This window comes from Coturnix japonica, chromosome 9 (assembly GCF_054131305.1).
Source record: "Coturnix japonica strain WE chromosome 9, WE-NBRP24, whole genome shotgun sequence".
Lineage (NCBI taxonomy): Eukaryota > Metazoa > Chordata > Aves > Galliformes > Phasianidae > Coturnix > Coturnix japonica.
Window position 1 is genome coordinate 28,765,812 of NC_140671.1, and position 27,209 is coordinate 28,793,020.

Below are 27,209 nucleotides of genomic sequence, written 5' to 3' on the forward strand. Positions count from 1 at the left end.
AGAAAGCCCAGTAAGAGTGGGGTGCCATATTGAATTAAAACTTTAGTTAAATACAGCGATTGGTTTTATATTCATTAGTAGCATTGTGATACAAGTTATAATTGAAAATGGATGTGATGGCTGCACTTAATTTTTACCCTATTAGCAGCTAGGTGCTGTATTTCATGGGGTGGGGGGGTGGTGCTGGATGGGAAGAAAAGACTTCAGGGGCTTCCCAGCTGTTGGAAAACAGATGGCTGTAAACAAGAGACATAGGAGCTAATACGTTTCCAGAAGCCTTTGCTTTGTTCAGGTCACAGCTCTGCCGCTTCAGTGGGAGGAGAGACTGCAAAGTACAGCTTGTCCCCAGTCAGTGCTAATGTTGGGGATGAAGAATTCCTGCTCATCTGTGGACTGTGCCACCAGTGCTATTTAGGTGAGCCTTCAGCAGGGTGGAGTTAGAATGTTAAAACCTTACCAGGTAGACTGGAAAAATGGTGTGTAATTGAGGGAGGGGTTGTTAAAGCCAATTCTTAAGGCTTACGATCTTTTCCATAGTGACTGATTTATGAGGAAGAGATGAATTTGATTCACTTCAGTGACTGCTCTTTAATTCCAAATAATCAAAGCACCCACGGCTGGAAATCAGTGTTGTAAGGAGCACAGCAGTGCCCCACTGTGGCCATTGCCTGCGTTGCAGTGCTTCATTTAGTTGCAAATAATCCTATACCTTGTATAGATATAAATCAGTAAGGAGGAAACGGCACGTTTTATGCCCCTGATATTGAAAGGTGCTTGCTATCAGAACCTTGATTTAAACATCTCCATATTTAGGTTGGGGAAAATAGATTTGTGGGCACTGTGTGGCTTTGGCTTGCCTTGGCCCTGCAGCCAGCTCAGCAGCTGGGCTCTGAAAGCAAATACAGGCACAGCTGGTTGCTGCAACAAAGCTCCCTGCAAAGACAATAACTGGTGCAATGACAACATTGCTGCTTTGTTGGATAGCTGGCAACTGCCTCTCCTTATGAGATTTGTCTCCTCTGTCAAGCCCTTAAGAAGAGCTTTGCTATAAATACCAAATTTACCAGCTGCAGCTCAGTCCATGGTAAATGCTTCTTCCTGTGCAAAATTGTCCTTTCATGAGGCATTGGTCTAAGCTGGTTGCACTCCGTGCAGATTTAAAACCTGGTGCACTTTTCACACACAGCTGATCTCTGAATTAGACCTGTTAAATGAATATACCAGCTAATTACACACAAATCCTATCAAGGGATTTTATTTCTTCTGTCAAAGCGGCAAGCTTGTAATATATGCAGAATGGTTTAGGAAGCTTTTTAGCATAACTGTGTTAGGAAGCAGCAACTGTGGTTGTTTTTTACCTGCTGCTCCTGAAAGTGGATTCTCAATTCCCAGCCCACCTTACCTGGCCTCAGTGTTTATACCTGGAGGTGTTCTCTTCATAAAGCAACAGAAAGGCAGAAATTATGGTTAGGAAAGCAGCTCAGCAGCTGCTGTGAGGTGACAAAGCCCTGCCTGGCAGTACAGCTGTGATGAGATAATGCACACAAGCACTGGCTGGTCTTTTGTACTTGTGTGTGATTATAGAAATCTGGAGGAGGAGTGAGTCCCCGGAGCTGGAATTGCTCCTCTGTTGAGGTTGGTCCCAGCTCTGTCAAAAGAGACTCGTATTGATTAACCACACTGGGATCAAAATCTGGCTATTAATTAATTATCATTCACGCTTTGTTATCTGTTCAGATAGGGAGCTGTTATAGATGCAATTAACAAATGTTTTGTCTTGGGGAAAAAAAATGAGGAATTCACTTATAGAGGGGCAAGGTTAGGAGAACATTACTTGGATTCTAATGTCAGAAACCATGAAGTCAGATGCTGTTGAGCTGTATCCTCTTTTCTGCACTAGCAACACGATCCCACAATGTCAAAGACAGTGCTTACCCTGTCCCATCAGACCAGAGCTATATAAAGCTTTCAAGTTAAATCACAGAGAGTATTTGGGCCAGACCAGCAAGGTGCTTCCAGCTTCAGGCAATTCAGACTCCACCTAATGAGGCTATGGCATTGAAAGCAGTTACTTCTGAAGGAAGAAAAGAGACCAGAATAGCAAAGTGCTGCAACACATGACTGTGGTTTGTAGATAAGAATGTAAAGTGTGTTAGAGGAATGTGAATGATTGGTAATTTTGTGAGTGTGTGTGTGTTTGGAGTGAGGGGAATAAGTGAACAGGGAGCACGATTTGATGGCAGGAAATCAAAACCTAAACCTGCAGTGCTGGAGAGGAGGAAAGCTGTGACTGCTCCTTAATCAGGGCTCAGTCCTGCTGCACAGCTCCTCACTGCTCCATGCTGTCCCCACAGAGCTCCTGCTCGAAAGGCTGTTCTTTATAACAGAGTGCAAATGTAGCACAGCCAGTGTCTTTATTACTGTAATAATTTGCAGGGCTGGCACTCTTTGGAGGAGGAGGAGGAGGCGTCAGCTTAGCAAACATGGACTGGGAGGCTATTCTGAGAATAGCAGGCAGCCTCAAAAGCGGATCTGCAGTGAGAAGCAGGCAGAAGAGATGACTGATGAGCAGAGGGGAGAGGCAGGTGGCACTTTAGGGAGCTATTGAGGTAACGGGGATACATAATGGAGTGATGCAAAGAGCTGGAGTGGGAAAGATCTCCCATTACCCACTGGTTCTATTTCTAGGTTCACAGAGGTAACTGCCTGCCTCTTATTAATCATTTCCCTCCAGTATCATGAGTTCCAGCTCCTGTACTGGCCCTGAAGCAGAGAGCTTGTTCTGGACAGAAGGGAAGGATGCCCTCCTGCTCTAATTGATGGGAAGCTGAATGCGTCAAGGCTTTCTCCCAAGGCATTAGCCCCTGGTGGGGAGTCAGCACATCATTCAGAAACTGAAGCTGTCAGGGCAAGGCATGTTTTCTGCTCCTCTGCTTTTCTGATTTTTCTTGTTTCCTCTCCTGTTTTGCACATAATTTTGCCTATGAATCACATAATTGCTTCTGGTGGAGCTCCTGCTGGCTGCTGACTATCCAGCTGCCATCCTGCAGGGACAGCTCTGTCCCTAGAGCAGGGACTTGGCCTTATACATGTTCATAACACAGTGCAGGTCATGTTGGTGTCCTGGATTGCTCAGTGCCCACATTCCATCCCTGCTGCCTTTAAGTCTTTTGTTGCTATTCAAAAATGTGAGATTTTCTTCCCAGACCATTGATTTTAAAAAGAAATAAAACTGTAATTGAGCAGCCGATTGATTCTGCTCCCCGCAGGAGCTGCTCGGCTCAGTTGAATCCTGGGGCTTGCTCTGATTTTATTGCCTCAAGCACAGACAAGTGTTTTTTCACCTCCTGCTTGCACGTGGCAGGATGCTCCCCAGCATCCCCCCCACAATGATGTCTCTGTCTCACTCTGTGCCCAGCTGCAGTCTGTGCTGAGTGCTGCCCATGCCATGCCCTGCTGCATCCCTCGAAAGGCATCTTGGCCTGCCCTGCTTTGACTCCCCAGCTTGTTGTGGTGCCTTTTGGGATGAGCTATATTTCTTTGAAAGGAACTTGCTGGCTGCATCTGCAGCCTTAAAAACGCGTGTCAGCACCCTCAGCCAGCAGCTGCAGGAGAAGCTGCAGCAGGAGCATGCAAAATGGGAGCTCAACAGCCATATTCTGCCCTGTGTGGAGGATTCTTTGCTCTCCAGCTGCTGTTTGTGCTGCAGGGGGTTGTGGCAGATGCAGGGAGCGGATCTGTGCAGGCAGTGGCCAACCCTGCTTGCTTGCTGCAGCCTCATGCTCCCTTTCAGGGTTGGTTTAAAAGCTGTGCCAGGCGCCAGTGTAGTCCCACCACTCCCTTGCAAAGCGTTTATTACTGTTCTCTTTGTGTTGTTGGGTGAGATGATTTCCTTGTAGATAGGAGCAGCGGGTGGGTGTGAGAGTGGAATGCCAGAAGCCTTGCTGCTCCAGCATTCCTCTCTGAGCAGGTGGGAGCTGTTAGGAAGAAACCACCAGCTCCAGATCATCTCCTTGTGCCATCCTGATGTTTGAACTGTGCGTGTGGGAAAAATCTCCTGTCTCTCATACAGTGCACAAGCTCAGCTCTGTTTAGAAGAGCTTTTAATCATCTAGGTTGGCAGTTACAGGCTTAAGTTACAGGGGAGAAAAGCAACACAAACCAGTCCTGCCAAACAAAGAGCTGGGACGAAGCCCAGGCAAAACGACACCTTGCTGACAGCGGCTCCTGTAGCACGTATTCTGCCCTCCCCCTGCCCATCCCTGCAGCCCAGCCACTGCCCTTGGAGTTCTACTCAGTGCAACAAGGTGCGTAAGGTCATCCCAGTTGTCCAAAGAATAACTGAATAGATGGAATATTGTGGTGGAGTGCAGCATTCCCTCTGGCAGTGACCCAGAGCATCCCTTCAGCCAGCTCCGCTCCTGCTGGCAGCAGTGATGGCAAAGCTGGCTGCTGCCCACCTGGAACTGCTTACAGACTTGGCAAAAATGATTTGAACTCCAAGTATTACTTCCATGATGCTGTGTTTTGTGTCGGCGTTCTGAGAACAAAACACTTGCCCTCTTTATGTTTACATGAGACGTTGCTTTTGAAAACTCCTCGGGAAAGCTTTCAAAACAAACTTAGAAGGAAACCAAATGCTTCCTGCCAGACAAAACATTTTCTTTGCTGATGTTTTGTTGCTGAATGTCTCTGTTTCAGGGTGACCCAGTGAGGTCTGTGTGTGTACAGGGAGACTGAAGTTTGCACTTTGTGTGCGTTTAGCTCATGAGCTGCCTGACCACCTCACCCTGCGAAACCCATGTGTACCTTTGTTGTTGAGTCTGTGCTCATTGTGAGCAGTTCATGATGTGTTTTAAGCTGAGGAGTCAGAATGCCTGGCCGAGGCACTGATGTCCTGCAGCAGCTGCATTAGTCAAAGCAAAGGGCACTGAGAACTCCATACATCAAGATGCCGATGTGCCTTGGCTGGTTGCTGTGGACGTTATCTCTGTCTCATCGTACGTGCTTGTCCTCGCTCCCTGAAATTTTGCAGGAGGTTCTTGAATAATATATATTGCATTTAGCAGGCTGAAAAACAAGAGGGCTGACACTGCTAATTCAGCGAGCTGGGCAGCTATTAAAACCAAAACGCAGGTTGAGACATCTGTGTTGTCTTTTTGCTTCCCTCTCACTGTTACTGGAGTCCTCCCATTGTGACTTACATGCATAGATATCTGAACAAAGCAGGGTATGCTGAAGCTCCTAAGGCAATACTTTGGAGGGTAATCCTTGCTAAGTCCTTCTCACTAATCAGAACAGAGCTGCAGGGCTGCTGCGGAGGCAGGTTGCAGGCTGTCCTCCTGTCTCCACAGTTTTTTAGTGTTTATTTCTGTTAGTGAAGCAAACAAAAGCTGAGGAAGAAAAGCTCCCAGGCTGCTGTCCTGCCCTTCTGTTGCAAAACTGATCAGTCCCTTTTGCTGTGGTTAGACAACCAAGTCCCAGCCCATGGGTTTTGTGCTCTGTAACGTGCTTCTCTCCTACCATAACAGTGATTGAAAGGTGCGTATCGTGCCTTCTCCATGGGCTGTAAAATTCAGTGGGACTGCCTGAATTGAGAGCCAAAAAGCCCATTGTCACATCAGCATCTAGAAAGCAAGTTTTTCTAGGTGTGTGCAGCCTGAACAGGAGAGGTGTCTGGCCATAGGCAGACCCTGCTGTTAGGCAACTTCTCTCCTAATTAACAAGACCTAAATCCTCTTGTTTGAGCTGAAGAACAAGGCTGTGGCTCCCCAGGTGGGTAACAGTGGCCCCTGGGCTCCGGGCCGTGGAGCTGTGCTGGGTTGTGTTGTCTCAATGGCCTGACTGCCCCAGGGATGGACAACTCATTGCAGAGGTGGGCAGAATTCCTCACTTGGTTTTGTGTAGCGCTTTGAAGACATCAAGTGCTGAAGGGAAAAAAGGAGGTGGTAGCAGCAGAAACGGTGCTTGAAATGGAAATTTCCCTATTTCCATCGCTATTTTTTTTCTCTCCCTTTAGAAAACTATATTGAAATGTATCATCAAAGGTAACATCCCTGCAACGCCAGGGAAAGAGCAGCTACAATGGGAAGGCAAGAGCCTGAACCCTCCTCCTGGAGGAGCACATTTGCAGAGGGAAGGACAGAAATGCAGATCTGAAATCAATCCATCTCTCTGCCTCGTGCACTTTGTCCATTTGTAATGGTTTCAAGTGAAGTCTGTCGCTGAGGACAAGAAGAGAAGCTTGTAAATCCATTGACTGCTTTCTGCACTAACGGATAAGCAGTGAATCTATAGTGGAAATGCAGTAAGTGCATGGATGAGGTGGTCCAGAAAATGCTGCTTAGGATCCTCTTGGCAGAACTGCTTCCAGTTTGGAATGTTATTGGTGTGCAAAGCCAGTTTGTGATATTTTCTTTATTTACCAGGTTTTGTAATGAAACTAATGGCTGCGTGGCTTGCCCTGTGGCCATGCCCTGGTTTGCAGAGGACACAGCATTGTGCCCTGAGGGTTGATGCAATTAATCCTGCTCAGTGCCATTATTCACTCGCAGCTTCGGCCCCGGTGACTTTCAAGGTGTACAAATCTCTCTATAGATACATCCCATGTTCTGCAGATGGCCATTTTGCCTCCTCGCTGCGTGCACTGGAACATACCCAAGGATACAGAAATGAGAGGAGAGATTGTTAGGGCTGAATTTTTTTGTTCATTTTCAATGGGATTTTTTTTTTCTCCCCTTTGCGTGGCTCACATCCTGGGCTTTGATAAATGAGTCTCACCAGACACTGTGGTAAGCCAACCTCTGCTAATATTCATTATGCAGAACCCACCAGGAAATGGTCTGAGTCAGGGAAATGGAAAACCTTTAAAAGATAAAAAGAAATATATATATATATCTATTTCCCCGAGGAAACTAATTTATAACACTTAACGTTTCTAGAGATGTTTCGGAATACTTAAAAATAGACATTTCAGAGCCGTGTGTGCTGTCAGCTCATCCCAAACTTCACAGCAGGGTTACAGAGATGGAGCCTCGTGCTGAGACACAGAGCACGGAGCATGGAGGTGATGTGGGAGCCCAACCTGGCACAGTGGGAAAGGAGAGGCCCAGGTGGGGAAGTGCTGTGTGCCACCAGGGCTGTGCCTGCATGGAGAGCTGGGTGGGAGCTTTATTTTGCCAACAGCCAAATATTTTGGGAGCATTTATTACAGTATTGAGAGCTTCAACAAAAACCAAGAGGGATACAGACCCCGATTCGGTCCATCCATATTCAGCAGGGATTGTTTCTGAATCAAAGCTGTAGAGCTCACACACAGGGGCAGCAGGAAACCAGCACGGGCTGAGCTCACATCGGTGCCTCCTGCAAACAATTGCACAGATGCACAATCACAACCTGTGTCGGACTAACAAATCACACCATTCTTTTAAGCTGATTCCGTTGAGCCACTATAATTTTCTGCATGCTCGAGTGTGTGGGAATGTGCTCAAATTGATGCAAATCTCATTGACGTTACTTTTGCTTTCACTGCAGCCCATACAGCCGGTTGGATATAGAGATAACTGTGCCTGGGAGGGGTTCCTGCCCACTCAGAGCATTGTCCTTAAAGCAGTAAGAGACGTCCAAAAAGTTGCCCCGTAATAGGAGTGAAAATGAGATGTGCAATTGCAACACAAAACAGAAAAAGCCCCGCAGCGAATGGCTTTCATTTTAAAGGCAGGTTTTCAGATATTACAAAAAGGGAAAGAAAGAATATAATCCTGTTTGTGAGTGGAGTTAGGTCAGCTGTAAAAGCCTCTCCGAATATTATCTTCCCGGTTAATCTCTGTATTGACATTTGCCTGTTTCATTAGAGCTGAGTTTTTACTGCATTGCTGAGGTTGGAACCTGGCTCATCTGTCATGGTCAAGACCGGTTTGGAATTTCATGACTGTGGCATAAAAAATCTCTCCCTGTCTCTGCTTCTGGCTGGGCTGAGCTGTTTCTTGCAGATGATGGCTCCTCCTCAGGTATTTTTCTCAGAGATTTTTTGTTCCATTCGCTAACACTTGTTTAAAAACAAAAGAGAGCAGCGTTAGGACACAGTTGTAAGGAGACACTTAAAGAAGTTAAATATACAGCATATGGATGGCAGCTCTAATAGATTCAAGGGCTTGCAAAGGGAGGAGGGAAGAAATGTAATCTAAAACTGCAAAGAAAAAACAACCCGGGCCAGAACTAAGTCAATTATCCATGTAATAAACCTCCATGGCTACTGACTGAACAGATAAGTTCATGGTCTCTGCAATATGCTGACAGTAAAAGGGAAGTGTCAGTTTTATGCACAGGCAGGAAACAGATCAGCATCTGGACGGGGGCAAAAGTTGTGTGCAGGATCCTCCTCTGCCCAGGGTGAGAGTTCTTGCATCACTCCCATCAACCCCGAAACGCTTCGCATCATTATTATATAAATGCATTTATTCCCTTCCAGAGTGACTCTCAGGTTTGCTGGCTGCACTACAGGTACTTTTCTCCACCCACGTGAATGTTATCTGGATTTGGCAGCAAAATTGTCATGAAACACTTCAACTCTTCACGCACTGAATGACCTATTTTGTCTGAAAGTGATTTTCCTTTTGCATCACTGCCCGCTTTCTGTCCCTTCACAAAGTGGGATTTTACCACTGGCTCTTTATGGTTCTTTTTTTTCCCCCCTAATGAAGAAGATGCGTGTTTAGGAACATGGATAAGTAACAGACAAAACTCAGCAGGAGTTTTCCATAATGGAACAATAACATATTGTGGTTTCTACTGCATCTTTACCTCAATGGGTGCCAAAGGCAGAGCAGAGCTGTGTGTTGAGAGGCTGAAGGAGCTGGGGCAGCAATGGGGTTGTGAAGGCGTGGGAGATAGAAAAGCAGCAGACAAGGCAGGGCAATTCCTGGCCAAATATCCTCACAAGACAGAGGCTGAGCAGGCAGCAGGGCCAGGCCGCCCCCGTGGAGCTGGGAATGCCAATGGGGTGTTGGTGTGACCTTGCCTGCATTTCTGGCTGCAGAAGTGCTTCGGATCCGGTGTACTCAGGAGGCAGAAATGGTGCTACATCAGATCTTTAGGGGTGAGGAACAGGATTTTGAGGATTAACATTTTTTTTTGGTGTAGGTTCCTTATGTAGAATGTTGGAATTTAAGTCTCTGTGTGGATTTAGCCAATTAGCCTTTCTCTGCATCAGCACTTCTGTACCTCCCAGGAGTGCCAGGGGATAGACACGAAATGTTGCAAGGATGTCAGAAAATGCCTTGTTAGAGACCTGCTAGGATCTCACATAGACAATCCATACGTGTTTAAGGTATTTTACATGTAGGATATGCCTGGTCATTTCACCATCAATCTCTCTCCACTCGGATGTGAACCGTGCAAGTCTGCAGCCACCAGATAGGGAGACAATGATCTCTGTGCAGCATTTGGATCTTCCCTGATCATCCGTGTTGACTAAAACCTTGTGCCACTTTAGCTGGTCGAAGATTACAGGACAAGGTCTGTGGCTTTGTTTATTACTGTCCGCAGGGAGGGCTGCGTCTTTGCCAAAGAAAACTCTCCAAGTTCTATTCCTGCAACAATCCTCTGGCTAAGAAGCAAACTTATAATTGGATCAGTTGTGCGTGCTATGAGGATGTGGGGCTGCCTGCTGTAACTGCCTGTGAATAATCACCTGCTCCTGCACTTCAGCTGCCTGTGAGGATTTCAGGAGGACACAGATGTTAGTTACACAACAGAAGAGGAAATTCCCCCCCCTAAATGTGCTTATTTTTGTTTAACAACAACAAAATCTATCATCCAAATGATCACCTGGAGGTCGGTGGTGGAGAGGAGGGGCTGCTGTGGAGGGGTTTTGCCGTCACAGAGATGGTGGCTGCAGAGAGCTGAAGGCAAGGCTGCTGCTGTGGCAATTTGTACAGCTCTTAAGGCGAACATCCAGAGAGCGAGGAACGTGAAATTGTAATTAGCAGAGAAAATAGGAGAGATGGAATCAGCCTCTATCAAGGACAGCTAAAGCACAGCCCCAAAATGGCTGTGTCAGACATTTAACTAATGTGCATTTTTAGACGCTTATCTAAATTAGTTATTAGAACACAATCAGCTCCGTGTCTCGACCTCTGGTGCTAATGTCCCTGAAGTTATACAGGGATAGATTTGTCCTGTTTGCTCAGGGTGACGAGCTGAATCCCTCTCATGTGCAGACCTCAGATCTTCTTGCACATGCCTTTCCCCTCAGTAAAAAGAGTTTCCTCTGCTGAAGGCAATAACATTAACAGCCTCAAATGTATCTCCTGCGATACTGCTGGAATCAGCCATGAAGAGACAGCAAACAGTTGGGGTTACATGAGTGTAATTGAGGGCAAAATCCATCCTGACAGATCCCGGCGCTGTTTGGAAAAGGAGATGTAATTCCACATGAAATTTCTCAGCTCCCTGGTTAGGACGCGTGACTTCCTTTAGGGCCACGTGATTTATTTTGTTGGCCTACATTCCGCAGATGAAAGCTGAGGTTAAGGTTAAACAACAAGTTTGCTCTATTGATGGCACAGGTAGCTATGCTTTGTGATAGCTCAGAGCCAAAGCAGACTGAGAGCCTCCTGAGTGACCATCACTGCTGTACATCAATGTGTTACCATCACTGCTGTACATCAATGTGTTACCATCACTGCAGTACCCAGCAATGCATTACATGCACACTCAGCTTTCCACAAGGCCTGCCAGGCTGCGGCCCCACACAAAAGCACATGGCAGAGCCCTGACTCCTCACACTGTGTTGGCTGAAGGTGCTCGCAGTGTGTTCACTCTGAGAGCCATTTATTCATTCAAAGGACGACCTGGGGAGCACTGCTGGGCATTGAGATGTTGGTGCTGTGTGGGCTGGTGTAGGCCTCGCTCTGTTAGTCCTCATGGCTGTGCTCAGGGCCAGGTATTGCTCCTTCCCATTGCCAACCACGCACTCAACACAGCTCTGCTATAAGCGGGGCAGCCTAATCCCGGCTCCCCACGCCTCATCATGGAGCTGGACGTGTTTCATACATGAAGGCAGCCCAGGATACGGCTCAGGATATGGCCCAGGGTATAGCCCAGGATATAGCCCAGGGTGGTATGACCCAGGATACGGCCCAGGATATGGCTCAGGATACGGCTCAGTGTATGGCCCAGGATACGGCTCAGGATACGGCCCAGGATATGGCCTAGGATATGGCCCAGAATATGGCTCAGTGTATGGCCCAGTGTATGGCCCAGGATACGACCCAGGGTATGGCCCAGAATACGGCCCAGGATATGGCCCAGGATAGGACCCAGTGTATGTCCCACGATACGGCCGGTCCCGGTCCCGGTCCATCCCGATCTTTGTCCCCCTCCTCCCGTCTCCCTCTGCCCGTCCCGCCGCCCCCCCCCATCCCCGCCTTCCCCCTATTCTTTTAAATCACATCCATCCACTCCTTCTATTGGTCCCTACCTCCTACCGGGTCACGAGTCGCCTGTATTTCCTCCAATAAAAACGCTGGATACTAACAGGCGGCTCCGGCCTTGCAGCGTTGCTGGGTGCCGTGTGTGCGGCTCCGCTGTGCGCCCCCAGCCCGGCCCCCGCCCGACGATGCTCGTGAGCTGCTGAGGAACCGAGCGGGGACCCCACAGCGACCACCGCCCACAACCGGAGCCTCCCCCACCTCCTCATCCTCATCATCCTCCTCCCCACACAGCGGCCCCATCCGCCGCTTTGTCCCGGCAGCGACACGGAGCCGCCTCGGATGGTGTAGCCCAGCTGAAGGTAAGTGAGCTCGGAGCTGTTGTTTGCTATTGTTTTATTATTATTCTGTAATTATTATGATTATTTTATCTGCCTTTTCCTGTTTTCTTGTCCCATCCTCCGGCTCTTTAGTTGCACGGAGATACACGGGGACACAAAGGAAGGAGCAGGGGGGGTTGAACCGGCCCCATCCGCCATCGTTATCCCCATCTTCTTTATCCCCATCTTCTCCCTCTTTCCGGGGCTCAGTTTTAGCGCTGGAATCAAACAATGTGATTCATTGTTGGGCTCCTTCCCCCCTTGCTTTACGTTGTTCCTATTCGTGCCGGGTTATGGCTTTGGAACGCTGAGTTTCCCCCCCCCTCCAGCTCCGTTTGGGTCGGTACCGTACGGTCCGGTTTAAGCACAGCAAAACCAGGTGACATCATTCACTCAATGCGGCCTTTGCTTCAATAGAGATTTCACACGGTTGGAAGCAAACGCTGTGTCAAAAGAAAGATGCTATAAAGATGTTATAAAGGCTCGAACGCCGGGATGGATGGGCGATGTGTAATGCTGGCTGGAGTTGGAGCATTACTAGGCAAACATTGGTTTTGTGTGCGCTGCTCCCCTTAGGATTATGAAATCCGTGGTGGTTGAGAGGGGTGGCGGTGTTTCTATAATAATAAAAGCACTTCTGGTCAATCCATCTGCCCTCCTGGAGGATTATGGCCGGGGTTGGTGGAGACGAGGGCGATCTTAAGGCTTCTGTTGTTGGTTGCTGAGAGCTGGAGGGGAGGAGGGAGGTGGATGCACACAATGCCCGGGCTGGAGCTCATTGTTCTGTGCGGTGCACTGCTGTGTTTGGGACTGTGCTTATACAGACACAGCTCGTCTCCTTTGAGCACAGACAGAGAGCAGGGAACGTTTCCTACCTCCTTCTTCCTTCTCCAGAATTGGCCTTTCGGTAACCTTGTGAAAAGCCAAAATAGCTGACGAGAAACTGAAGGGTGCCAAAACATTGTGTGCTTTCCCTCCTCCCCTCCCGGTGCTGGCTTCTTTCTCTTTGAGGGAGCACGCGAGGTGAGGCTCACAGTGTGCTCCTTTCAACCCCTCTAACTTCTACTGTGTCCCCCCAACCCCACAGAGAACCCTACAATGCCAAACTGCTCCTCCTGAGCACTGGGGGAAAGGCTGCTGGGGGGGAAAGCTTCCTATAAACACATTGGGATGATGGAAGTTGAAGGAAGTGCGCAGAGGCCAGAAGGTGGTTTCAGTGGAGACAGTTTCCTTTCTCGATTGCTTAGTGCTTCTTGTTTTTATGGCAGCATCTCTAGAAACAATTGAGGCTGTGGAAGGGGAGGGAGATGGAGATGCAGTGGGGTGGGTGTGGGCAGCTTGGGGCTGTCCTGGGTACATGTGGGGTAATGGGAACCCATTGGGTGTGCAAAGAGGGAGCTGTGCTGTGGAGTGACCAGAGGAGAGAGCTCCCATCTGGGCAGAGCCCTGCTGTCCCTCTGCTACATAGAGTGCAATTGTGGAGCTTGGAGAGACAGAGCAGCCTTCAGCAGCAGTCCTGGGTGAACTGATGGTTATTTCCTTGCATCCATGGGTCTGTTCTACCTCCATGGGTTCTTGGTGTGCTGCACAAGCTTGTCTTATGGAGCTGTGGGAATGCACTGCTGCAGCACGAGGCCAATAAGTGACAGCATTCACAGTTGTGAGCAGAGATTGTGTGTGTAATTCTTAATGCTGGTTTACAGCTTAGGTAAGAAAGGTGCTATTTTGATGTTGCTGTTTAGTTGGTATTTAAAATAACATCCTATTTTTAAATGTGCTATCATGGCTTCAGAATGCATCTCTATGTTCCAGCCATACTGGGCTGTTGTTCTGCCCATAAAGAAGTTATTTCACTTTTGGGAGTGGGAGGGAAAAACATACTCAGAGCATATAGAATTTTGCAAGTATGTGTTACAGTCTGTGTAATAGCACAGCAGAACCTGTGTTATCTTCTCAGCAGAGCTGTTGGTACATTAAGATTGCCTGAGGGTGGCTTTGATTTCATTACCTGCCATATTTAAGGACACTGTAAGCTCCAGAAGCACACTGTGCTCTGTGGTGCCGGTGCAGGGCTTGATTTGTAGCTAATTTCCAGCTTATGAGGAAATAATGCTGGGTAGAAAACGTTGCATTGTGATGTTATCCTTATGTAGGGTTAGTGAGCAGCTGTGCACGTTTAAAGGGGGGAGACCAGGGTTGTAAAAGCTCCTACAAGGAAAAATAAAGAACCTTTTCAAAGTTTGTTCACCAAGTTTGTTTTCTGAAAGCTTCTTGAAAGGGAAATGGTTCAACACAAACGGCTCAGCTGCAGCAGGGGGTGCACAGACTGTCCCTCTATGGGACCAGGTGGGTGCCAGCAAGGTGCAAAGTCCTGCTGAGCCTTGGGCTGATGGAGCTGCTGGGTGATGGGACCCTGGTGTGTGTTGTGCTCCATAGGCTGGGTTGTGTGTGGTGTTAGATACCAGCTTTTGTAGCACTGGTGGCTGTGCCCAACTGCTCTTTTCACAGAGGCTGATGGATGAACAAAGGAGCAAACAAGATATGAATGCTACGCCGGCTCCTTTTGATTTAGAATTCTACTGAGGCAAAGCGCTGCTGTAAGTGACTGGAAAAGAAACAAACAGCTTGAAATATTAGCTGCCTGTTCCCTATATCAGTAGTTGTCTTTTTCCTTCTGAATGCCCGTGTCTGCTTAACTCAGCATCCAGAACAGTGTGGTGGCACAGTGGAACGTGAGAGTGCTGTGGGTGCAGGCAGCAGGATTTCCTCTGTGTTGATGGGGAGATGTGGCTTTTCTTGGGTGTGAAATGCACCCTATGGGGGCTGCTGGTGGATGTGTGCATTAAGGGCTGTGTTTGTGCTTAGCACCTAAGAGGGCAGCTTGGGAAATGCAGATCAGCTTAGTGTACCTCTGTTGGATCCCAAGCTGACTTGGCATTGAGTTATTGTAAACCAGGTTGGAGCACTCTGCCTTTTGTTCTTACAGAACTGGAGTGAGGGAGGCAGTCAGCTGCATGAAGGCCAAGGAAGATGGCACAAAGTGATGGCTGGTTCGTTTTGAGCTCCTACTTGATGTGCTTTACCCGAGTGTATTAACAAAGCTGTTACTGTGGTGTTATTTGAACCCTGATGCTGACAGGTCAAGCCTGTTTAACTATGCAGCCAGATTTCCTATTCACATTGCTGAGCGTTAGGTGGTGTGTTGTGGTGCATGCAGTGAAGCTTGTAGGGCATGTTTATTTCCACAATCAGCGGTGCTAACAAAGCTTCTGTTCCAGTAATTCTCTATAAGAGGCAGAGCTCATTAGCCCTGAAGTTTGCCCCCTGCATCCGGTTCCTTCTTCCTTCCCCTGCCCTTGTAGCAGCTGAGCAGGCAGGGATGCACTGCTTTGCTGGCTGCCCAGCTGGTGTAAATGCCGGGTTGTGTCTGGCCGTGCCTTAGTGGGGATGTAATTAGGTGGTTTTTGTTCCCATCCGTTTGCTGGTCTGCACAAAACTTTCAGGAATGTGGGTTATTGCTGAGATGAGTGGCGTGGTTGGAACTCATTTATGCACCAGCAGTTCCTGGCATGGCGGGGGGGGGGGGGAGGAAGTGAGGGGAGTAGGGATGTTTTGTTTTGTTTTCCCTATGAGAAACCAGGTTAAAGGAGGAGAAAGGAAGTTCTGTCACCTCGTGCTTGTAGATACTTTGCATGGCTCTTAGTAGGTTTTATCCCGAGTCTCCAACAAATGACTCTCCTATAGTAAGGCTGATTGATCTGAAGGGACTGGAATTTAGAGTCGATGGATCTTATTTGATCTCAGACTCCTTGTGAGCCATATATATTACATTCTTTAGCAGATATTACGTAGTGAGCTCTTGATTCTGCTGTCAGATTTCTGTGTGCGGAGCTGTGGGCACAGAGATGTGAGCAGTAGTTGAGCCCCCAACTCTTCTGTTCCATGATCTCTGTGTGCCAAAATGGCACATCTTACATAAAAATGAACGCGGTGCCTCCATTAGAGATCTTCTAATGAGGTCAGTGCAGGAGACTTAATCCTCATTTTTACAAACAGGGAGCGAGATGCAGAAATCTAATTTATGTCTTGAAGGTCGTTCATTTTCACTTGATGAAACTTAATAGACCTGCCTCTGACCGCTGAATTACGCTGCCTGCCCTGCAGCTTGAACCCTTCAGGTGAGGTTTAGGCAGCGCATGAACCTAAAGGTACCAGAGAGTCTGGAGATGTGAGACTCAAATGCCCAGCTGCTAAGAGCCAGCAGGGATAACACGGCTCAATGTAGGGCTGTTTGGAGCTGTGTTTGATTTCTGATGCCGTTTAAGTTTTAAAAATAAAAGCCACTTGCTTATTATTGCTCACACAGGCTGGTTTGCGGTGTTCTGGTTCTTAAACCTGCTGTGATCTGCCCCCTGTATCTGTGGTTAATGAAGGAAATCTCCCCCTTGTTCTCCAGAGCAGTTTCCATGGTAAACTTGATATTCCCTGCTTGATTCAGCTAAACTCTGGGCAGGAGCCACGGAGGGCTTTCAGCTGATGACAGTGGAGAGATGGTTTATGGCTGATGTAGTGTTGGCTGGCCAACGTGGAGTGGGAGATTGTTCCAGAGGTTAAGCTTTAAATCAAAGGAGTTGAGAGAAAAGGGTGAAATGTGGATAACCCAGTGAAGGCGAGAGTGCTTTGAAGCAATGTGGGTTGGAGTATGGTAATGCAAGTAGTTCTCCTAAGCCCCAGAGGAAAATAAAACGGCCTAGTGTCTGAATAAAGAGAAAATAGATTTAGGGCTTTTCTGTTTATACGCTGTCTCTTGGAATCGAGGGGATTTTGCAATGCGTGGTTCTGGATGACGGGCTGAATAATATTTGGATTAGTGGAGGGCTGAGACAACTGTTACCATTTGCTCTTGAAAGAAGAACTAGGCAGGATCCAGCTGCAATTCTGACCTGCTGCAGCACCTGCTGCTGTTTGGCTGCTCCCATCGAAGCTGTCAGATGATGCAGGAACTCAGGCAGCAACAAGGTGATGGTGCAGGTAGTGCAGTGATTGCGGATCACCGTTTGTGGAGGGAGAAAGTCACTTGATGATGATTTCCTGCTGCTCTTTGTGTTGCTGTGGCCTTTTATTGTCAAATTTTGTTGTCTCGCTTTGTAATCTGTGATACAAATGGAAGCGGCCCTGCTGGTGTTCCCATTGTGTGTCACTTCTCTCTATGAAGTCTCACTTCAATTCATGAGAGCCCTGCGCTCTTTCCTAAACTAATTATTCATCAAATAACCACTTCCGCAGCTTTTTGTCCCAAAGTACAAGTTTGGTAAGTGAGATGTGGAAGGTAATTACTTGTGTGTACGAGTCGAGAAGCCTTCTGAGCCCTAATAAATTACGTTCACATTTTTCCATGCTGGGTTTTTCCGCTGCCCTGATACACGTGTTGGATATCCATGAAAAAAAGGGCTGGGACAACTATTAATGAATGAGGCCTCTTGTTTGTAACATCCTGTTAGAAATTAAACATGTTTCCTGTATTAAATCCCGCAGATATTTTAATTAGGTCATGTATTCCATTCCTGAAGATGCTAAATGGTCATGCTGTAAGTAGACAAGAGGGGCTGGAAGTGTGTCAGTCCTTAAGAAGAGTCTGGATGGTGGTGGTGGCCCAGAACCCAGAAAACTGGTGGCAAACCTTCTACAGCATCATGTTTGCTTTTATATAAAGGACTATGAGATAATGATGAAGCACAAGGAGTTTGGTTTATTGCACTTACTGCGTTGTGATGCCTCTTTGGTATCTCTGTGGTACTTCTCCATTTCAGAGATGCTCCCTGGTTTTCTTGTTTGGGTTTTTAGCAGTAAACACGCACTGTGTTACGCCTGTAATAACAGGCTGTCTCTTAGGTATTGCTAATGGAGAGCTCCTGTACTTAGTCCCCCTCTTGTTACTAATTGACTGCTCGCTCATTCAGCGAGCAATCTGAATCAATACTGTAACATCCAAGTAACGTTCTCTCCACCTCCATATAGAGAATGAAATTGGGATTTTGCTTTCAGGTATCCAGAGGTAAAGACATAAATGTTGCATGAGCTTTTTAAGATGGTAAGAGGTGATGTCACCCATCAGTCAGCCTGGGGAAGGTTGTTTGCTGTGTATGTGTTTGCTTTTATTGCTAATGCCTCTTCAGAAAGTAGCAGGAAAGTGAGCTGAGTCTCATTTAAATGTAGCTCTCACAAACCAGAACTAATAGTTAAGAGAGCTGAAATACTCCAGCTCCTTTTATTCCTGGGGAAGAGGAAGGGAAGGGCTTCAGAGGGGAAGGTTAAGCAGAAGAGATTAATACTTGCAGTGCTGAAAACCAATTGATCCTTCTGTGATGTCAGATTTTCTGTTTCAAGTCCAGCCAGATCTGTTCTCTATGTGGCTGGATGAGCTTGGGAAGCCTTTCTCTCCAGTCTGTGCTTTCGTTATAAGAGGTACTGTAAATTTAGCACCTGAAGATGTCCCTATACCTACAGCTCTCCGTGTTGCCATCAGTTGCACTTGGCTGTTACTATTTGTTGCCTGTATTCCTGGAAAGGCAAAGCCTGTTACAGTCTTGCATTTATATTTTCTTTTGACAGCCCTGCTGCCCACACTCTTGTTTTGCTAACTCGGCTGTCTGAAACTTGATGCTCTCTTGTAGGAGGGAAAAATATTTACAATGCGTGTAGTTCTCAGCTAAGTGTCACAGCTTAAAGCAGTGTGCATTAGATCACCGGGTTTAATTTGGCTAGCTTGTCCATGTGTCATTTTTCCCCTCCAGCATGGGGTTTGTTGCTGTTGTCATGGTGTGGAAAGAGTCTGTGCGGGGCCTTTGGTCATCACACAGATCACAGAATCACAGAATGGCACGGGTTGGAAGGGACCTCAAGGATCATGTAGTTCCAACCCCCCTGCCTGGCAGGTCATGGTAGGATCTAATCCAGGAGGAGTTGATGGGAGAAATGGACTGGTTTGGACAGTGCTCCTCAATGGGAGGAATGTCTCAGCTCACTTACAGGTACCTTTATTGTGTGTGTGTTGGCTTTGTTCATTAGAGGTATTTGTGCTTTGAGGGAATTTCTATTGTTCCTTGCAGTGATTATGAAGCTCAGAGTCGGACAGTTGAAGATGAGAAAAGGGTTCAGGGTTGTGGTTAGAGGGGCTGTTTCTCTATCAATAACAGTGTTGGTGGCTGGCACCATGTGTGATATGCAGCAGGGGGGAAAAGCTTCCTGGGGGCTTTCACACAGCTTGAAATGCCTCTGCCTGGGTTTGGAAGGACAGGGGTGATTGCTGGGGGGAGCTCACAGTTGATGTTTGAAGAGCTGACACTTGAATGCATATGGGCCTGTCTTCTGCTGAGCTTTGAAATGTGAAAGCTCCCCTTGAATTGCAGGCTCTGGATAAATGATGGCGTGAGGTATCTTTAAAAATAGCAAATGTATTTTGTGTCTGATCAAATAAGGCTCTTGGCATTCCAAACTTGAATGAAATCTGTGTTGACTTGCGTTTGACAGCTCAGATCCTGTGTTACTTGGGCAGGCAAATTGCTTTCCTCCTTCCCCCCCTTGCATTCTGTGGTGGCTTGCAACAATGAACAATCTTGTGCTGGGTTTTCTGTGGGAGACCCGCATCTGTAACTCTGTAAGCACGCTTCAGTTCAGCGCTTTAAAAATAGCTGCTCTGATGCTTAAACTAAAGCAAATTATAATTTGTGGAAACTCATTTTTTTCAGCATGAAATGGTCTGTTGAACGCTTCTCCAGCTCGTTTCTGTGCACTTCAGTTCGCCAGATTAACAGAGCTATTAATAATTGCTGCTCTCGCCTTTTCGCAATGAGAGCTGGGGAGCACGGAGCTATACGTAGTTTGTGTTTTTTAATTAAACTTGTGCTGGGATTATCTTGTATTACCGGTTACCTTCTAGAAGATTACGTTCATAAAAGGTTCATCAGTGGTGAAGTGGAAGAGATTAAAGCGATTGTTGGCACGTTGGTCAAATTATTTGTTGCTTATGCAGCGTTTGTTCTCGGCTTCAATTTGCCAGTAATGGCAGACAAGCAAAATGCAAACTGAGTTCTCAGTCTGATGTAGCTGAGCAAACCAAGCTGTGTTTGGGAGCGATTGTCTCTTAAAATAACAGTAATAAAGGATGTTTACTTGTTTTCCCTTTCAGTTTTTCTAAAGCAGGTCAGGTTTTGGTGTTTGTACATGGTGGTTTTGTGGTGTTTGTCTTAATGGTGTGATTGGAAAGGTGTTCTAGAATAGCAGGCCTTGCCCTATGTAAGGCATGGGGCTCAAATGAGTGTGGAGAGCTAATGAATATATTCTGGGGAAGATTGCTTCAATTACAGTGGGCCCATAAATCCTCAGTGCTGGGGTCAGGCCTCATGGAGAAGGCAGAAGGAATCCCAGGCTTAGATAATGTGTCCTCGCTGGATGCTGGATGTGATGGTACACATCTGGGCCTGCTCAGAATTAACTGTGACGTGCAATGGTAACGAATGCAGTGGGTGCTTCTTATCCAAACACATTAACAAGTGTTGCTGCGTTTGAATGCCTTTCGTTGTTAGGGGTTCCCATTCATCCTAAAGCAGTATAAGTAAATGGCATCCATTCTGTGCTGATATAAACAGCTCCTGCGTGCTTCACAAACAGTGGTGGTAGTTTGGGTAAACATCTGTTTAGCTTTTAATAATGGGTACCAGGCAGGCTGTGGAACTTGGAGCTCCAATGAAGGGAAAACAAGCACAGGAGACAAGGATCTGATGAGTTTTATGGCCTCTGTTTATGCCGATGCATAAAGGTAATGAATGGGATGAATTCTTACAAGTCAGGTAAGTCGTTAGTGGATATATTAACACCGCAGAAGGCAGTGGGATGTGGTGCTATAGGGATGTATCACACTGCAGGCAGTGCCTCATTTGTGAGCTGACCGTGTTGAGGCCGCTGTTCCAAAATGCTGAACTCCCCAATGTGCTGATCCACTTACCTCAAGTTAGGAGGCATGTAAGATGACTGGCAGTTCTAATTGATGCTGTGCTAACAGCATGTCCAGTTCAGCTTTGTCCGGCCTCCTCTCCATCCCATAATGGCGGTTGCTGTTTGCTGTAGGCTGAGACACGTGCCCAGCTTGCTGAATGTAGGCTTGTTTGCTGTGATTGCATTGAGAAGTCCTGTATTGAGTGAGGTGTGTGTGGGCTCCCTGCGACAGCTCACACAGCAGCCATCATTTGTGGTGTTCTGCTCGGTGCTGTGAAAGCACAATCCATGTCTGTTTCAAAAACAAAGCCTCCTCCAAAAGCAGGCTTTGATCACACAACTTCTGCTCAATACATCACTGTTTCAAACCAGAACCTTTTTCCTGTTCGTGCAGATGGGCAGAACACAGACGTGCTCGCTGGTCACCACGTGGTGGCAATTTGCTCAATGAAGGATCTGCTGTGGATGGGAAGTTTGAACTTGGAGTTGAGCACGGAGAGCACCGACGTGCCTGAACTTAGTCGTGCTGGTTGCATTGGTCGTTCTGTCTTCCAAATGGAGCAGATTTGAGAAGAATGTGTCAGAAGGGAACGGAAAAACAAGATCAGCATCAGCCCTGCCTGCATTTAATGTATCACATGGAAGCTGCTGCAGTGTTGTGGCACCCAGACACTGCTTTGACACCGAACTCTTAGTGGTGCATTAAAAACTGATGTTGTTCTCCTCCTCATCTTCCAGTGCACTCTTAATTCTCTTGCAGTTCTAAAAAGTGTTTATAGAGCAACTGTTCATGCTTCTGTGTTTGTTTGTCTTTTGTCTAGACTCATATGGAGCATCAGGAGTGAGTTTGTTTAGGTGAGCAGTTGTATTCTGTAATTAGCTGAACTGTGAGCAGGAGAATTGCAGACATCTGTAAGCTCCAACGAAGCCTGTGATAAGGAGTAGGATGTCCCTTGGCTGCAGCAAAATCATTCCTAGGATCAAGTAAACAATGTATGAAACTTAGCTAGTAAAAGGCAAAATAAATGTGTAATTATATCACAAATGCAAGACAGATGTTGGGAACCCAGGGATTATCCAGGGCTGGTATGAAAAGCATGTAACAATCTGATGCTTGTTTGAACCATATGTTAGCTCTCAAATGTGAGTTATGTATCACTGGAACAGTTCAGGATACTAAAAAAACATGTTCTTCTACTTTCTCTTGAGGATTAGGGGAGTAGAGGGGTTAAGAGGAGATTTACAGGGCTGTCAGGGTGTCCTGCAGGACAGGAAACATTGGAATTGAGCAGGACGCAGAGCGGTCACTGTGACAGATCCTTCTGCAGTGTGTGAGTAGTTGGGGATGGAGGTTCCTACTGTGTTATTGATGAAACCAAAGGGCTTCATGCAGCTCCCCACGTGGTTTTAGGTCCAACTGTGAGCTTTGGGGTTTGTTCATTAGACGTACAGACTGCTGGATTCTGCTGTTTGAGTTCTTACTGCGATAGCTTTAAACCAGTAGGAAAACCAGTTCTAGGACTGCTCCAAAGTGACCCCAGCCAACTTTTTGTCTCTAAGTTATATAGAGCCTTTTTATTTTCCTGGAGAAGATGCAGCAAAGCCTCGTGCTCCAGTTGTCAACCCCAGGTTAAACACACAGTAAGATGACATGACTGAGAGCGCAGTGCTTTCAGTTCTGATGTGTTGTTTGACTCCGGTGTTTGCATACTGGTGTGTTTTGGCAGCTTTATTTCGAAGCGAATAGTTCAAGGTTTCTGAGATGTGCTGTGATTGCTCATTCTGTGCGTGTTGTGGTTTATTGTAGCCCCGTGGCTGTGTTGAATTGAATGGCACCAGCACCTGGCTTTGTTATGAACGTTTCCCCCTTCCCACACAGGGTGTTGTTCTGCTCCCTTTTCTTCTTGCAGCAGGGAAGTGGATGCTGGGCAGCCTGAATCACTGCTGCAGTCAGGATCTGCTCAAGCTTTTGACTTCCTGGGGCACTTAGCCTTTCAGAGGGTGAATTAAGGTCAACACATTGCTTTTGTTTTAGGGCGGTTTGTCTACCTGGCTAATAGTTAAGAGAGCTGGGAAAAAGAGACAAGGAAATGAATGGCAAGATATCTTCAGAAGAGAAAGCCTGGCCAGATGATGGCCATTACAGGTCGACTGTCTCTTAGAGCAGACTTTGGGATAACTACACTGCCTTAAAAGGTCTTATTATGTTAGCAGGCCTTGGAGATGGAACGTTTATAGGAAGGGCCCCATTTGGTACTCTCTTCAGTTGTGTTTTGATACCGTTATCTCTTGAATTGAACTGTAGGAAATGGCTGCAATGCAACAGAGTGTATGTTGGCTGACCTCCCACACATGCCTTTGAGGAATAAGAGTGCAGTTGGAAGGATTGTGAGCGCTTCCATTTTATTGCCTTGTGCCCCAGCGATGTGCTTGATAGAGGTTTGTGGTATATACAGGGTCCTGTGTTGGCAACCCCTTTCTCGCCAGTCCCAGGTATTTCAAGTGCAATTACCTGGTGTAAAGCAGGTGGGCCAGCAACAGGTGATTAGACAATACAGCATATGCATGTTGAGTATATATACACACACATATGTTTGCATAATAATTACTATATAAGGGCAAACTAATAGTCTCCAGATCACTGGGAACATTTGTGGTGCAGCAGTTGATCCTCAGCTGTTTAAGTAAGATGGAAAGTGCTTACTTGGGTCACTTGCCAAGCTTGATCCTTTCCTCATTTTCAAGTACTCTGAGTAATAAAGGCTTTCCTTACCTCCTCAATCCCATTATCACACGGAAAGCAGAAAGAAAAAGAGCATTTTTCTTCCCAAGAATTTTCAATTAATAGAACAGGCTGGGTTGCAGCAATACTAACTGGAAGTGATGTGTTCCACCCCCACCTTTACCTTGTCAAATTAACATGATGGCATGTTTCACTTCTTATGCTAAAGAGATTCTGATCTTCAAAGACAACTTTCAAAAAGACACGCTGGTGCAGCCAAGCAGACTAATATTTTAGAAGGAATATTACCGGTAATAAAAGAGACAGAGTTATGATAGTTTGATGCATTAATTTTAATAACTTTTTGTACAGCTCTCGAGTTGAAATGTGTGAAACTGAAGGCAGACGTAGCTCTTAGTTGGAGCGCAGTGTATTTGGACCCGAGGTGTGCCTTGCAGCACATACCCAGGCAATATGAAGCCCTGTGTGTGATGCTGTAGCAGAGGTGGGAGCTCCATTCATTCCTTAGCTTTGTTTAGGACTTGCATGGCCTTAAATGTGGGTTTTTATGTCCTGTGGACAAATAATTTTTGGTTCCTTTGTGTCAGCCAGTTCTTGCATTATTAGTTTAATGCGTAATTGCATTCTCTGTCTGCAGTTTATTTGGTGGAATGCAGCAAGTTTGCGAATCATAGGAATTATATACAATAATTCTGTTGTAAGAAAGCCTCAAACAAGGCACGTTTTGTGGTCAGTAACATCTTGGCCTGCAGTGTTGGTGTGCAGTGCACAGCACAGCAGGTGCAGAGCTGGAGCTGCTGAGTGGAGAAGGGCATCTGCAGTGTGATTCCCCCTGATGTGTGGAAGCAGGCGGATAATTAAGATGGCAAACCTTGGAGATGTAACATCCCCTCCCTCGTTCCTTTGGAAATCAGCGACATCACTGAATCAAGGCTTGAAAAGCATGCTCTAAAGCCAGAACAAACACCCTGAAATTTTTATCATAATGGTGCTTTTAAAAGTCCTAAATGTCCTCTATTTAAAATGAAATTCTTTTGTATTAACCTGCTTTCATATGCCAGCTTTCACCAGACTGCAGAATTGCCTGATTTGACTTTCTAATGTAACCGTAATGAATCTTCTGGGAAATGGAGCGATTGAATGCATATCCTCTGCAACTCCATTGTAAAACACTCTGTCAGAACCGGCTGTATTCATATATTTATATTTATTTTAATGTATTTGTGTAGGGGAGAGGTGTCCCAGTCAGGTATGAAAGGCTAAACCTGATGTCTTCTCTAGGGAGCACCCGCAGCTCGGACACCACAGTGTGTAATATCGCCTTAATTAAATATATTTCCAGCAGCACGTACATAAATATGCTGGGTGAGGGTAGCACGGTTATATTAAACTCAGATGTGCTTTTGGAGAGAAAAGAATAAAGATGAAAATTATTGGCTTGTATTCTTGTAATGGGCACAAACAGAGCTGCTGTGTGTTATGCATGAGGAGATAGCAAGGTGAAATATCTGCGAGCCAGATAAAGGCTGCATGCATCTGTGTATAATGGACCATAAGGACACTTCTTCTACAGACATGATTGTAATATAAGCATTATATTCTGCGCTTTAATGTAGCAGCTGGTGAGCTTTTTCAAGGGGATTTCTGTGATACTTTGTGTGTGTGACTGGTATATCCACAGTGTTTGTAATTGCTTTATCCGTGTGGAGGAAATTGAACACTGGAGTTTAATAATGAAGAATTTATTCGTTAAAACCTCCCGTTATAATTAGCCAGAGCTGCTATTCTGAAATGGTGAGCTGCAATTGGAGTTTCTAAATGGAAGGGTCTTTCATTTGATGCTGCATCGCTTTGGCTTTGAAGATTTCATTCTTTGGGACCCATTGAAGTCCGGTGTTGAAGGTGTAGATTTCCTTTTCATTCTAAGCCAAGGCAGAACTCCACTGCAATGTCGGGCTCAGTGAGTTTGAACTATTTGATTTATTTCTTTAATGTGATGGAGGGCAGAGCGTGTGGTGGGGTGGGTTTTGGCCATGGGGTGGGTTTTGGCCATGGGGTGTTATTTTTCCCTTCAATGTTTCCTCGATGCAATGTGTGTGTACGGGCTTTCCTTTATTGTGGTCAGCGTTTGGGTTTCTTCAGAGGTGTTAAAGGACGAGCTCCATTCTGAGCATGGAGCTGGGGCAGGTAGCAGGCTGGGGGATGCTGTGTGTGGGTCACAGGTAGTATAGAAACCTGGGATGAGGTTTGAAAGGGTGTTAGCTTCTTCATCATGGGCGGCTATTTGCTTAATAATAGCATCTTGTGATGTGCTGGAGCATCTGATGGGCCCTCCTGTGAGAGGATGATCATACTGGAAAGATATCAAACTATGAATCATTTACACTAACCTCTTGTGAAGCACAGCTTGCATTTTTAATGAAGGATGATTGCATTTCATAAACAGACCTTTAAAAATTAAAATAATATTGATCTCCTTTCATTTAGCTCTATAACAATAAGCGACATGTTTCCTTCTGATAGCTGCGGGATGGATTATTTTTCAGAATCAAATGTATGATACCAAAACACACACAATTCTCTAAACAGGGGGTATATTTCTGAGATAAATATCTTACCGTGTAGCTCTGCTTGTGCAGGATGTAACCTGTGAACAAAGGACCATGTGAAAATTGTTGTATATAGTGTATGCAGAGAGAAAGGGAATCCCACTCCAATACCCTGCTTGGCACCCAGCAGTCGTTCCTCTCTACCTTCATCCCAGGTCAGCAATGCCAATTACGTGCACTCTTTGCAGTCCGCCATCATACCGAACCACACTCAAATGCCGTTGCATTTTGCCTGTGTTGATAACAGTCAAGTTGATAATTAGTGTTACACCATCTTGATTTTTTGTGTTATTTATTTGGGTTTGTAGCTGTAAAAGATGCGTTTTTAGGCTTCTTATGCCCTCCAGGTGGCTGTCACAGTGGGGTATGTGCCATGGCCAAGAGAGCTGCTGGTGTGCAGCTCTCCCTCCAGGCTGTTGCAGAGTGCTATTTAATTATGTGCACGTCTGGGCTGAAGCTACTTGAAGGCTCTGGGCTGATCTGCTACTGCCTGTGAAATCCAAGAGCAAGTAGAAGCCAGCGACATGATTGCTCTGTGCAGTAAGTGCCATCAGTTTTTAGCAGTCCATGAGCTTAGGAGATGGTTCGAATTTAATAAATCCACTTTTGATTTGTAATTGTTTAGAAAGGGTTCTGTCTAACAAAAACTTTGGCTTCCAGATGGTGTGTGAAGGGAACTTGGCTTAATTGGGCCGCTCAGTTCTGGGCATTTCAGCACAACTTATTAGCTTGGATGTTTTTTCTTCTAGGAACTGAGCTCATAGGAATGGTGCCAGAAACGTTGACCAACCCCAGCTGGTAAATAGCAGAGGTTGCCTTCATGCTGACCTGAAAACACTCACTCATCTTCTGTCATTTGAGTTGGGCAGGTGAAATAAAAGCTGACATGGCACAGAGAACATCTTCTGTGGCCTCGTCCCCATCTTGTGTCCGTGTGTTTCTTCCTTTCTGCTTTCCTGGCGTTCCTCACATCCATTTCCATGGACGGACTTGCATCTTTTTGCCCACAGAAACCACTTAAGCAGCCCAGCCCTTTGTCAGAGCAGCAGAC

General features: G+C 46.3%; 1 protein-coding gene across 5 annotated transcripts in view; it reads left to right on the top strand.

Annotated features, from left to right (window-relative positions):
• The first annotated feature begins 11,549 nt into the window (after positions 1 to 11,549).
• Positions 11,550 to 27,209, top strand: part of RERE (arginine-glutamic acid dipeptide repeats) — a 142,704-nt gene continuing 127,044 nt past the window's right edge. For all 5 annotated transcript variants that reach the window (XM_015882638.3, XM_015882641.3, XM_085509805.1 and 2 more), the window contains exon 1: positions 11,550 to 11,794. The gene's annotated coding sequence lies outside the window, so the exon portion shown is untranslated. The remainder of the gene's footprint in view (positions 11,795 to 27,209) is intronic.